Here is a 14,489-nt window from a genome sequence, read left to right on the forward strand (position 1 = left end):
AAAAAAGAAAAAAGATTGCTGTGTTCCTTACTTAACTGAAAATAAAGCTAAACAACATGGTAACAATATGGAATTTAACCATGTGCCAGGGTATAAAATGCTACGGTTTATATAGGGCTGCCTTCAATCCTTTGTCAAGCCACAGACGCTGTGACGGGTCAGTCATGGGTTTTTAACTGAATTAATCACAGCAGGGGAGGACGCTCTTCCTGGCTGCTCTGGGGACCACCCCTGCATTCCTGCTCTGTTTGAGGCTGGAGCCAATGCTGGAAGAGGCCACAGAAGTGTGGCTTATGGTGCCGGGGCCGATAAGACTTCAYCACACCTTGGATGGGCAACTGGATCCTGTGGTTGGAGCCAGGGCCAGAGGGCCAGGCTGAGTGCAGGTGGCTCATGGAAGGCCACCTGTAGGAGCAGGGACACAGACTGTCTCCCTTCATGTGGTGGTGCTACGGAAGACAGCAAAGCCACCTCAGTCTGCACGACTTTATCAGTATTTGCTTCTTCTCTACTCTCCCTAGAGGACTCCTCAGTTTATTTTTATTTTTCAGCCTTCCTTGAATCTCTTTCATTTCCTCCCCTGCTTAATTATGCAGCTCTACATTATATAATTTAGATAGAAGTACGTGAGCATTTTTAATGGCATTGAGTCTTTTAAAACTGGTTCACGGAAGAGAATGCAGCTTGTACACCTGTAGGGTGCCACGGGGAAACGTCATAGTATCTTTCTCACCATCAGCCATGCTTCCCAAACTCCCCTCCCCCGAGTACTTTCACTCACCCCTTTTCAGACCGCTAAGCAACCACTGCCAATCACCCTTCATGCCCCATCCCACCACTTTCACTCTCAGTCATCTGCCCACTGCCTGTGATTCTGTCAGGACGCACTTCACCAAACCATTACAGACACCCACCTCTTCTGAATCACCTCATGAACCCTTTCATGCGGGCAGGGATATTCAGCAGCTGCTCAGCTACAGCTCTCGGGACTAYGGCCAATGCAGAAAATTCAGAGAGAGAGGAGAACCAAGTGATATGGGCACTAGGTGGGAAATTCCTCAGTCAGAAGTTTAAGCAGGTATGACTGTCTCGGAGCAGCTGAAGAGTGCAGGAAACTCATCTGCTTGAAGCACTTCTGTAATGCAACAACTACACCCAGAGGCAGGTCCCCTTAGGTTCAGTAATTACAATGATGGAGAAAGAAAGAAACTCTTCCAGGTGATTCAGAGAAGCCGCCACCTAATGTGACTGTCCCCACGCTGCCCTCCGAAAAAAACCTCCCTTCTCATCTGTTGAGCCTACAGGGAAAGTCCTTGCCTACCTCCCTGAACCAGAATCACACACTTAATCTCTGTATCTCAGTGCATCATCTGTGGGTGGTGGTAACAGAGCGCTTGTCTGGGGCCCATGGAGAAGTGTTCCTGGAAGGTGAGTGCCACAGCAGCTGCAGAGGATCACCCACAGTGGGAAACGACAAGTGCCTCTGTGTGCACACAGAGCTGGGAAGTCCCCGCAAAGTGGGTGTCCATGACTGCTGAGATCAAGCACAGTCACTCTCCTCTCTGTTTCTCTTGTAAAAAGGGTCATGGTATTTCCCTTTGGGAATTGTRTATTGTGGCAAGTCAGTTTCTAGCTGTGTTTATCTTAAGTGGTTTTATACTCCCGCGTTAGTTTGCTGTAGTAAAAGAAAATGCCATTTGCATATCTCCTCAGTTTTTTAGTGGAAAATGACAACAAGAAGAAATTTCTCAACAACTCTTCAACCTGAACATCACTTATCTTTTCTTTCAGCCTAGTGTTGAATGAAGTACCATTTCGAGCTAAGGGAGGCACTATTTGACAGAACAATAGATTCCTCTCCACGCCTGTCAAGTTCAAGAGTATCTGGAAGGTACTATATTCAGATTTACTACCTTACAGAAATATTATGCAGCATGCAAAGTTACTTTCCCTTGTAAATAAATCTGATAGCTAAGTCATTAGAGATATACATATATATATGTATACATATGCATTTTACACATATGTGTATATATACAACAGTACATGTATATCTATGTGTAACGCTGAACAGTCTGAAGAACTAAGCAAAAAATCAAGACCCATGCAAGGAAATTAAATCTAGTATTCTGTTACTGTTTTCCCAGCTAATGACCATCCTCTGAAATAGTCTGGTTCATTAGTAGAGTCCACCACTGAGTGGTTACTGATGCAAAGCATCCATCTTACACATTTTAAAAGGCTGAGTGAGTGCCAAAGCCTGCACTTCCCGTAAGCACCTGCTTCATCCACAGCCTTGAGGGGAGCAGAAAGAGTTCCCATGTTTTCATTTGACTTTGATCAGGTCCTCGACATCCTAAATTGAACCTTCCCACAGTTCAAAGAAAGAGCCTTCTAGCTGTGAAAAGGACCCCAGAGCTCAGCATGTTGTGTTACTGGGGTGTAGGGGTAGTATCTGCACAGAGACCGGGCAGACCCTGGAAGAGAACGGTCTGGACCGTGTACCAAGGGTTTCAATTACGAGGTTCATTTAACCCAGAGAGCCTCCTGCTGCAGAAGGCCACAGATGCTTCGTTATTCTCCCTTGGTTCTTCCTATCTTGACAGACATCACAGAGACACCGTGCATAATAAGGGTTTATTYGAGTTTTCCGCTCGGGACTGTGCCCTGACCCCAGACCACTGAAGAGCCGATGTCATCCCAGCTACAGATGCCTTTGTGAGATTTTAGATTTCTTGTCCTTCACAAACACTTCTTAGTCCCGTCTATTGCAAATTAAATCTCCCTATTGTGATGCAAAGAATGATAGCAGCATTTTCAGCGTTCACACACTGTGTAAACTGATAACACGCTCCGTATATGTTAAGAATATAAGTGTGCTCAGTTCATTCACAACACACAATAAGTGCACAATTCAATTAACTAATGCAATTCATATTTCATTAGGACAGAAGCTGTTTGTGACCTTAAACGGACAACAATTTCATGACGGCATTGCAGAATTTTAATTAGATAGGAAAATAACAAAGACAAATGAAACAGAGGGAAAACGCGCTGCCTGGCAGAATTGTCCCAAAGAACTTAAAAACAAAAGATGCAGTTGTTCTGCTAGGTTCTTCTCCTCCTTCCCCCTTACTAATGCTGCAGACAACAAAACATTATTGCCTTTCTTTGCCTTTCATTTGTTGAGAAGGCTATCTCAGCATTGGTGGTGTGAACCTGGTATGGTACCGAAAGGCACAGGGAAGAGAAGTCCCAGGGCCTGGTTTAGCTTTTGTTTACCTAAGTGAAGAGCAACTCTGCTAGRAAAAGTCATATTTGTATCAGTTTTCCAAATTTGTTTCAAAGGCATAAATATTGAGGCCTAAAATTTGTGAAGGAAGGTGGTAAACCAACCAACAACAGACATTAATAAAATTGTTGGCAATATTAGGACAAAATAACACACAAAATYACAGTATATAAAGAACTGTGATTAAAGTAGAGAAAGATTCCAATGTTAAGCTTGTGATTGCTGTAATATTTCTTCTTCAGCTACTCCTAAGAAAATGAGAAGAGATTAACAAGGTCAGTTATTACGGTCCTGTAGTAATTTCATCCTTAATCCAAAGAATTACCATATATGCTGACCCCTATGTGAGAAAAATGGCTCCCTACAGTCTGTAAAGTTTCATTATTTTACTACATATTTTCCAAACTCTGTCTTGTTTTACAGAAACATAAAAGGATAAGATCCTTCAGTTTTTAGATACTACATTTAAAGAGATGACAGAAGGATGAAACTATCAGATCAGAGTTCACGGTCTGCAGAACAGGCTCCCCCTGCCCCCTCCTTCCCAGACTATGACTTATGTTTTAAAGATAAAATCAGTAAATAAATTTTGCACAAAGCTGGCCAGATTTTCTAATAAAGGCAAGATGCTGTATAGAAAGCAGTTGGATGTGTCTGTTTAATCAGGATATTTGTTGATCTGGGTCAGTAACAGGATGGTTGTTTGTCCCTGGCCAGTGGGTGGCAATGGCAGCAAATGGCTTATAGYAGACACGGATTGATTTTGATAAACATGTCCAGATGGGTATGATTTAAATCAGTAAATATATTGCTTTGTATAAAGAGATATTTTTAAATTAATTTTAAACCGATGTTTGCATCTATGAGTCACTAGGTCCTACATATACAATCCTAAAATAATGTTCGAACCAGGGGAATAATCAGTAAAGAAGAAGGCAAATAACATCGTCTTCTCTGATCGTAACACCTCTGATGCTTTATTTCTTCATGATATATTAGRTCAAAGACCTGTTGTCTGCATATTAATATTATTTAGTATGTTTTTCTCAAACTTACTGTGAACTGAAGCTAATTTTACTGRAAGAGATGAGGTTAATTTATTGTCGGTCTTGTCAACTAAGTTTTTAATGCAATGAAAGTATCATAACAGCTGCTAAATGAGAGAGACCATAAAAAGGGAGTTTCCAGAACTCACTGATATTAGCTGCTCACCCATACATTCCCTTCCCCTCAAGTTTCAAGATGAGATTATTATAAAAAACAGGCTGATCTGTCACAAAAAAAAAAAAAAAAAAGAAAAAGAAAAAAAGAAACTGTCTGAACAAATCTGCAAATAAACCAGCTTGGGGGAATTCCCACATCTGTGTCTGACCTCCATGATCAAAATAAGGTGTCCTCAACCCGACAGAATTTCTGCTATGTTTTAGTACTTAACTCTTGACCCGATGGGGTACCTGAGCATCGCAGCTCATGCTCCAGGAAAGTTGTACTTTCACTGTGGTTGGCCCAGCCTGTCCCAGACCCCTCAGGCCAGAGGRGTGACTGCTCAGGGATGAGCAGTGCTGTGGGAAGCAGGGTGRTGGCCATCGCTGGTCACGGCAGCAGCATCTCGGCCCCCCTGAGCACTGCATGGCACTGAGTCCCCAAACCGTGGAGAAGCTGGGCCCAGGCTATTTATCTGTGAGGAGTGCAGCCAATTGTGCAGCCAAATTACTCTGTACGGCTTCCTTTTTATTTTTTTCCTGTTAAGTTTTTGGCTTGGCTGATGGAGGACGGAGAGGAAATGCATCCCAGTAAAACTGCCTCTCTTGGATTTGCGGGGGCCTTGTTCCAGTCTGCTTGCTGGCTTTGGGCTGACTATGTGCTGCTATTGTTTTATTTTTTTTTTAGCCTTTTCTACACTTAAATTTATAAATCTGATGCCAGATTATTTTCTTTCCCTTACAGTAGTGCAAAACTGGAATCACCCCACAGCTGTTCTGGGATCTGCTCTGCATGGCCAKAGATGCCACCGACAGCTTTTAGATAGGAGGAAGCTGAGGCTAAAGAGCAGAGAATATTTCTCGCCCTACATTGTTCTTGAAGACTATTTCTGGCACACAGGAAGGTCTCACAAAATCACCAACAAACTTATTTTAGCTAATTCCTTACATGACTTAAGTACTCCAGAGGTGTCAAGCCTCGGAGAACTGATGGCAAGTTTCAGTCCCTGGTTAGACATAGAAATAAATGCATGACACTCTAGGGGTTTYCTGGAAGTGCTTTTCTTATAAACAGAGGGCAAAACAGCCTTCAAATGATACACTAGAAAATTAACGGGASTGGACCCAAATATTGTACTCTGAAATGAACACTTTGATAATCATAACAATGTGGTTTGAAAAGCATCACTTTAAAAGGTCAGCTATACCACCCTCTGACTGCACATTGAAAGCATAGCGGATATATTGAGTCATACATATTGTTCATTGTCATTTGCATTTGGTGAAATCCCTGCATTTTACCCAATTTAGTAAGCAAGCACCGCCTTGGACTCCCTTGGCAATGCCTTTAAATGCAGTTACTGTTTGTTGGGCTAAAACAACATCTTGTCCCATTCTGCACCAGTAAATCACTCTTCGGTCTTTTGATCAATGTTTGCCTTTTCAAGCCTGTGAGTCATTTTGCATTAATGGAAAGAGAGGGAGTGACACACGAGAGCAATGTGGGTATTTTGAGCTGCACCTCTGGGATACTTTTGTGCATGTTGTTCTGAACAAAACGACCATCTGTATCAGTGGCCGCAGTGCATCAAGAGATCCGACTTCCTATCTTTGTGGACAAAGACTGGCTTAATTCTACAAACACCACATAGCGTCGCCAGGCAATGTCATGAAAAGGTCTTACTGAAGTCAAGCACTCTTTTTGCAACCCAGCATTTTTTTTTTAAGTTGTCCTCAAGATCTGACCTCATGGCCTTTTCCATATTTTTTTGCACATCACCTATCACTCTTTTGGGACAGTTCAACTTCCCAATAGTCATGTCAGTGATGTTTCCAACCAGAATACGGCGGAAGCTGTCCTCACCCTTCCGGGGGCTACACCTGAAGAGTAAGCAAATTTTGTGGGTGTTTAAGCCTTTTTTAATTTTCTATGAGCAATATAAAAATGACTCATTCCTGCTTTGGCTGAAATGCATAATTGGTAAAACACTGGTGGGGAGCAATCATATTTCYAAATTTGTAAACATAAACACTGCATAATGTACCAACTCTTTGGTCCTGTTACCCAYGTGTGTTTTTTGTGGTAAGGACAGGGCAGGGGCTCAGCCCCTGCTGCTGGACAGGTTTGCTCGCTACAGCCAAGAGCAACTGAGGGGGGAACCAAGAACTGTCCAGCAACAAGGAGACTAGCAAGAGCTGATGGAAAGGAGCACAGGCACCTTCCCATCATASCACTGATTGTGGCTTTAATAAATAAATAAATAAATAAATAAATAAATAAATAAATAAATAAACAAACAAATAAATAAAATCCCTCTCAYAGACATGCATGGATATGCAAAGCAAAATGAAGTTTAATATCCAAAAATCACCAAAGGCAAAGGAAGACTCAGGAAGGAAAAGTCATGGATGTTCTGGATTGAGCACTGCAGGGAGGACAGTCAAAACACATCCCTGCAACACAGAGACCATTTTAAAATGATTTGGTTTGCTGACTGAAGGAGAATTTAGACCGATTGTGTAAAAGCACATATATATCATGCAGAAACTGTTCAGGAGAGAAGTCACCTCAAAGTGCATTTATAAAACCAAACACTTTTATAGTGGCTTCAAAATCATAATGTTGCTAATAATGATTTTTGTTAGTATTCAATGTGTACTCTCCATGCAAGAAGGTATGCAGGTCATATGCTTTTCCTTGTCCCTGATACGGACAAAAGAACAGCGCTCAGAGGGTTTTGGACCCCTAACCCACCTTACAAGCAATTCAGATGGAAAATCTGGAACTCCAACTCACTGACTCATTCCCTCTCCCCATCAGCCACCAGAAGGAGCACACAGGCTGCTGAGTGTCACTTCTGTGTGTGTCCTCCCATTTTGCTGCTCTTGCTGGACTGGGGCAGCTGGGCTGCCAGCCCAGCACTCTGCTCCCCACAATTATTCACCCACTGACCTCCCAGTCCCCGCTGAGGATTCATCTCACAAGGCTCCACATTGCTCCCCTGCTGCTGGGCCACAGAGTTTCTTTGAGATTCAGCACATCCCTCCAGTGACGCCTGTTCGGAGTTACCCGCTGATGAGTAATAGTGTGTAAAAGTCAATTACATTAATATTCATAGTGCCTGCTACTTAAAATGTTAACGATGAGGAAACTTGCCCTACAGGAATGAGGATGGGGGCAAACTTTTATTAGCCCCACATGAGCTTTTATCTGTTTTAAATGTTACATTGTCCCAGAGAAAGAAGTGCCATTGTTAACAGCATTGGAGGCAGTCAGCTGCACTCAATTTAAAATTAAAAGGGGAAGAAAAAAATAAATTAAAAGGGGAAAAAGAAAAAAAAGTTCTGCCTGACGCACTGTAGTATGGCAAGCTATGGTAACTTGCCCCAGAAACTTTTTATTGAATCCAGCCCTTCACTACAAAAGAATTCATTAACTGCTTCATGATGCAAAGTCTGCTAAAGACATTATCCTCACTGGCCAGCGCGGGGCTGCTCCCATCCACTGTGAGCACTGCTTTCACTGATCAGTGCTRAGTCCAAGGTCACATCTCTGAGTCAGTGTTATCCAGTCCTGTGCACCAACGGGATGTCTGTGCTTCCGACTCCCGACGGCTCCGCAGCTCTGTCCACTGCAGCCCGGCTCAGGTTGGGTCTGGCAGAGCTCGGCTCAGGAAAAGGCACAGGCTGGGAGCAGTAAGTGCAAAGCTGGTGATTAAATCACGTGATGTTTAGTCTCCTGTGGGCTGAGCTTTCTCCCCTCTGCACAAGGACTGCYAGTGATGCAAGAGACCCTTCTCCTGCCTTCCGCAGCACATTACTTGTGCCACACACGTGGTGCACAAATGGCACAAAAAACACMGTGGCTGGGTACACTCACCCTTGGGGTAGTGCAGCATGTACTCTAATGAAGTTATCCCAGTGTAAAAACTAGCACAACCATATGTCCTCTGCACAAACATGAATGCAGTCTCTGTTCCTGGGGGAACCCCACCTTTGAAAATGGTTTTTACGGGCCTTAAAAAGGCTGGGGCAAGACAAGCCAGCATGACTCTGGAAACTGCTAGAATCTTCGCATCAATTTAAGATTTCCATTCACTATCACCCAGTTTCACTTCACTGATGCATGTGGTGCTGGAAGAGATGCACTGGTGGATGTTTGTTATATTTATGAACCAGGTGGCCCTAACAGCCCGAATTACACTCGCTGCCTCCCATTCATCAAGCCGCCTTAATGAACAGGGAGGCTGGCGGATGTCAAACAAGCAGCCAGAAGAAACAAAAGCGAAGCCAGGCACAGTGTCACCGGGCTTGAACCAGCCCACCAGCACCTCTCACGTGGCTGTATCCATTCAGCTTCCCTGCAATCCCAGCGTGAATGAACCACAGTCACTGCAGAGCAAACAGATAAGAGTCCGGAGGAAGTGATCAATATATTTAGATAAGGTGGAACAAGAATACGTAGCAACCTGCCCCTTTTTCCATGCTTGGATAAAGAGGAGAGGAAAATAAAAATCCCTGTATTGGCTGCTTCAGGCTGAGCGGTTCTTTGACACTCTGGTTAATCGACACCGCTGTAACCATGGAGTTAGCCTAAGTTCAGGATAACACGGTGGCTTTATTAAGAAACTCAAGCACAGAAATACAGTYGGAAAGTCCTAGTTCTCCTCGGCAAATTAATCTTTTGAACTCAGCTCAGCCACCTGCACCTTCATGTTCACTGTTTTTACAGAGTAGATGTTGGAAGTGTAAAAATATGTTAGTCATGCTTGAAATGGTCAAATGAAGATTAGAGAAAAACCCGACAGCTTAAGAGAATGTGAAGGAACATTAAAAGGTATGTAAATATTTATCTGTAATTTTGCAGCAGTACACTATATATATATATATATATATATATATATATATATATATATAGTACTTTTTTTTGCTCGCACTCTGATTCCAGTGCTCACTAATTGGACTTTCTTCAACTCTGAGAAGGATCTTTATGGGACTGAGAAAAGAAAAACTAGGACAGCACTGAATACGAACTAGCTTTTGAGACAAGAACTACTTATGTGACCAAGACTGTGGTCAATTGCCTTTGCTGTTTTCTTGTGGAGAAGCAGCTGAGCAGTTTTAAATAACGGAAGAAAAGAGTCTGTTTATAGAATAAACTGGAAATGAGACTCTACCTACAGATGCTGAGCACACAGCCAGTCTTCCTCTGACTTCACTTAACTTTGAGTTTATTACAAAGCTAAGCTCTCAAGCTGAAAATAATGTTTCTCAAGCTGAAAATAATGTTTTCTCAAGCTGAGAGTCTTTTCTAACTAGGGTACAGTTCAACAAAGAGGGTATAGTTCACCTTTTTCTTCTCTAAATGACATACATATAAATACATGTGCAGGGTCACACAGGCCAGAAAGAGCAAGTCTGTCCATATGGAATTCCCTCTGTCTTCAGCTGAAAATTCTTCTGCTGTGTCAAATTGATAATACAGTGCAAAACTAAAATRTAGAGAGAAGTATTTTGAGATGTGTTCAGTTTTTAGGGGCCTTTTTCCTAACAAAAAATTAAGACAAAATTAAGACTTTGACCTTACCTGCATCTTGCGTAAGAATCTCTGTGACTATATGTTTGTAAGACAAAATGTTTGGCATAGGAAATTCACCTACGCAGACTGTTGTTAATAAAATTTTACAGAAAAACTCATCAAATTGCTTATGGCAAAAAAAAAGTTCACCCCAAGAATACTGTGTAGCATCCACGTTTTTTCAAATGTATTTTTTGTAAGCACACACTGTGTTACCCACCAGAAAAAAACTCAATCAAAAGCTGCATCCCAATACTGAAATGCAAGGCATGCACATAGGTATCTCCCTCTGCTCTGTTCCTTTAAAACAATTTCTCCCCAGTTTACTCAGGTACTTTACACATGGCCCAAACTTTCAGCTGGGATTTTAGCTTTAGTTCTCAACCACTGAGTCCAGCTGATTTCAAGTGCTGTTTTGGCCTGTGAGGTGTCCATCGTCCACCCCTCATGCAGGATTACTCTTGGCAGCTGGCAACAAGGAACCCTTCAATGCCAACAGCATACAGGCAGGCTCACAAAGTGAYTCATACCTTTAGTTGTCATCTGAGGCATGCTGGCCTCAAATTTAGGCAACCCCTCTCAGTCACCGTGAGCATTAATGGRATATGTTTTTAGGTGTCTAGGTGTTGTCTGCCTCTCTGGCTTTRCTCTGGCTTGATCTGGTATGCATCTACACAAATCACTGCCAGGATCAGGCCTTCTAAAAAAGGATTTCATAATCCTTATGCTGCTACTTATGCTGCTTCTCCCAAAACTCAAGGTTTGTTCTCTCCCTTGATCATTACAAGGAGTATAAGATGACCTACAAGACTACCCYATAAAAGACCATCCATTTTCAAGGACATCTCTCCCCTATTGAAGGTCTTCCATTTTRGTTTAAGTGTTTAAAATTAGTCCCTGGAAGATGATGAATCCCACATCTTATGTCTGGAACAGCATGAGCCTGCAGAGTCCATCTGCAATGGTGTCTAATACAGTCATTGCAGGCAAAATGAAACGGTATCCAGAGGAGATTACATAGATGTGGGCTTAGTACATAATTCAAGGTCATGGGAAGATTCCTCAGGGATGGCCACTGCCGCCCTCAACAATTTCTTTGTGAAGACCAGACCAATGCATGTTGCTTATGCTTCCAGATTGCAGGATGCAACACTCACAGTAATTATAACCCTAGCATTTGGATTTGTATCAGAAAGAAGCAGCTCGTTGCCAAGTGCAATTGTGAATACCACTTACATTTTTGCAAAGCCTAAGCCAACAGATAGATCCCTACAATCCAGAAAATGCTGAGCTACAATGTTCCCGACTTGCCTGCTAGAGCCAGGGATGCYGTAATCATCATGATGTTAAACTGCAGTCACGCACTTTTTCCCCCTGAACATTTACTTTAATGAATCCTAAATTATCTGCAGGCATAGTAATAATACCAAGTGTCTTTTTGATCACCTAAGACAGGCACATTATCACCTGTCTGAGCTAACAGTGTGCGCAGGGTTTTTTCCCCAGCTCAAAAATAAAGTCTAGCAGAAAGTACTGCAGAATGACCAACAGCTGTSACAGTGTCTACTTAGCAAAAAATAACGCTCAGCTTGAGAAGCACTATTTCCAGCRAGGTGGGGATTTGTGGGGCAATTCCCACACTGACTGAGACACCAGCTCCTCAGAAAGGAAGAAGTAACATCACTCTGGGTGAGACATCAGAGGCGTGTGAGAGAGAAGGTCTTGCARAAAGGACAAATCACCCACTAGGCCTTCTGAAATCCTGAGAACRTCCCCCAACACCTGCTTCCCAGGACAAAAACTTCAGAAAATAAAAAAGAAAAATAACAAGGAACAACCTTAGCTGCATCCTGAGAGAGGCAGAGAGGAACATCCTACACAGAGGCCCTGCGAGCAAAATGCCCGTCTCCCCTGCCCATGCTGGCAGTCATTTCCAGGGGGCTGCCCAGGTGGTTATGGGCTGCTRCCTGCAGATAGAGAACACTGTGCTCAAGTGTACCTCAACTGCACAGCCCGAACGCTCTGCATCTGTTCAGCTTGGATGGGTTCAGTGGTTCAGTTAATGTAAGCTCAGGCTAGTCTGAGCCTGTTAAGTGCTCAATTAAGCCTGATCCACTGCACCTCTTTATTTTCTGCGTAGCTGGATTCTGTTTTTTCCATGACACAAGCATTTCCCTAACCTTTTGGAAAAGGCATTTAGCTGAAAAGCACGGAGTAGTAGGAAGTTGTTTGCTCTTGGTATGCTGTGACGGAAATAAAGTCAACGTGATAGAGTAGTAGTGAGTGAGTGGAAGTTATTTTTCCCAAGATGTCACACTTGTGCTTCAGAAATGATTGATCTTGAGSATCAAATAAAGCACCAACAAACCCACCAAAATATACATCATGTACAGGAAAACAAATGCCATAAAGTAATGTGCTATAAGCTCTTGCTGAGCTCTACAAAGCCCAATAAACATTTGCTTGTCACAGCACAGAGCAATGGTTACAGCATGCAGAGGAAATTATGTCTCCACCACAAGAACGTGTGTCTGGACTTAAACTAGGTGAATGGATCAGATCTTCATCTGGTGTAAGTCAGAAAAGCTACAGAGATTTTAGTCAGATTTTAGATGATTATTCCTAATGAGCTCTTGTTCCATGATGTCTACAGAGTTGCTTGGTTTACAAGGCCACAGCTTTGAAAATTCATAATCTTCCTTTCAGGCTTGTCCATCAGGAATTCCTTACACAGACTTGCTGTTTAATCCTCCACAGGAGGAAAGAACCCGAATAACTCCTCTCTCATTGACTACTGCTGATAAATTGACACAGGCACCAAAATTAAAACTCTGTTCAATTCAATTTGGGAATGAAAGAGAAACCTGCTTAGGGGTTGGGAAGGTGGGGTTAAAAAATAAAGCCTGCATAGCAGATTGCCTCCAGCATCTCTCACAGGTCCTACGAGCTCCTGTGACACAGACAAAGCGTGTCTCCCGAAGCAGTGCTGACAGGGAGTTTCCCTTGAGGGCTGTAGCTGTAGTTTATGAATGTGCAACTTCATTAGCAGCCGGTGACCCCATTAGCCAGGGCTCTTAATTTCTTGGCTCGGACAAAACTCTCCAGGGATCATCACAGCTGTATGCCATGCACARGGATCTCATTGCTGGGGCAAGGAAGATGGCTCTCAAAGTCACCTTGAGAAAAGCTCAGTAATTCAAAGATCATCTTGTGGATTTGCAGAAAATAAAGCGTTTCATTTCAGGTTTTGCCGAATCAAATTGCTGTAACTTGTAGGAAACCCACTSTAACTCCCAGGTGAGGAGCTGACACTGAAAATCACGTACGCTTTRCAAGGCTCCTCTTTCTATAATTAGGGGAGAAGGATGAGACCATTTATTTCTAACACTACTTCACACTGTGGGGGTTTTTTGAGCAAGAAAATGAAAAACAAAAGGAAAGCTCATAAGCAGCTGATGAYCTGCTCCATGTAGATCAGTTACAGAGGAGCGACTGTGCTCTTCACAAAGGACTTTTGATGTAGGCAGCAGGACATGATTTAAGATGGGTTGGGTTTGTGGGGTGGTGATAGCAGGGGACATTTGCRTCAGGCCTGAACTCTTTTGTCAATTAGCCCAAACCACGACAGACCTCAGAGCCCTGCTCTCTGGGAATAAGGGTGTTTGGGAAGCCCATGACAGTGTCTGGATAGCTGGAGGATGCTGCTGAGACCCAGTGCTATCTTCTCATCCCTTTACAAAACAGAGGAGAGGGAATACATGACCCTGCAACTAGAGGTCATAATGGGATGGATGGATGGATGGATGGATGGATGGATGGATGGATGGATGGATGGATGGATGGATGGATGGATGGATGGACGGACGGACTGGGCAAACTAAGCATATCAGGCACTAAGACTAAGAAGACAGTAGAGATTGAAATATCTACTGAGAAGAAAGGAGCTGTGAGAACAGTGCGGAAGGAAAGGTCATTCTGATGTCATGTTTTTCAGTATTCAAATCTGTCGGGTCACAGAGGCTTTCAAACAGCCTGTAATGCTTTAAGTTGGATTGCTCAATTAAGCACTGCTTACAGCTTTGACCCGAGTTTAAATTTTGACTGGAGGCATAAGCAACAGCAGCAGCGTTCAGCAAAAGCCTGCAGTCGTAAGAAGATGTGGTGAATGCTGCACTAATGGAGTTTAAACAGTGTGCTCTGGCTGCTCCTGTAAGGTTCTCRTGTATTTTGGAGAGAAAGGGGATATATATGTTGCCATTAGTACATGCCATATMAACTGCTGTTCCTAATGTGTTCATCTGGCACGATTTTCTGTTCCTTTCCTTAAAATCTCCTTTTATGGCTGCCATGCAGTAGATCTGTTATTTTTAAACTACTGCATTTTTTTTCCTCTTAATACTCATCTGATTGTTCAAAG

At 42.9% G+C, this 14,489-nt stretch overlaps 1 protein-coding gene and 1 long non-coding RNA gene across 3 annotated transcripts in view; one reads left to right on the plus strand and one right to left on the minus strand.

Annotated features, from left to right (window-relative positions):
• The window catches only part of LOC130577634 (uncharacterized), a 12,517-nt gene extending 5,784 nt beyond the window's left edge, over positions 1 to 6,733 (plus strand). Inside the window, exons 4-5 of one of the 2 annotated variants that reach the window (XR_008965790.1) lie at positions 1,792 to 1,891; positions 5,240 to 6,733. This is a non-coding gene — a long non-coding RNA (uncharacterized LOC130577634). Of the gene's footprint in view, positions 1 to 1,791; positions 1,892 to 2,606; positions 4,030 to 5,239 lie in introns of those variants that run through there. The other variant, XR_008965791.1, reaches the window with a different exon arrangement.
• The window catches only part of BCL2 (BCL2 apoptosis regulator), a 97,233-nt gene that overhangs the window by 21,097 nt on the left and 61,647 nt on the right, over positions 1 to 14,489 (minus strand). The gene's annotated exons all lie outside the window — the stretch shown is intronic.

Source organism: Malurus melanocephalus, unplaced genomic scaffold (genome assembly GCF_030028575.1).
Source record: "Malurus melanocephalus ecotype Western Australia unplaced genomic scaffold, MMel_1.1 scaffold_187, whole genome shotgun sequence".
In the NCBI taxonomy this organism is placed as follows: domain Eukaryota; kingdom Metazoa; phylum Chordata; class Aves; order Passeriformes; family Maluridae; genus Malurus; species Malurus melanocephalus.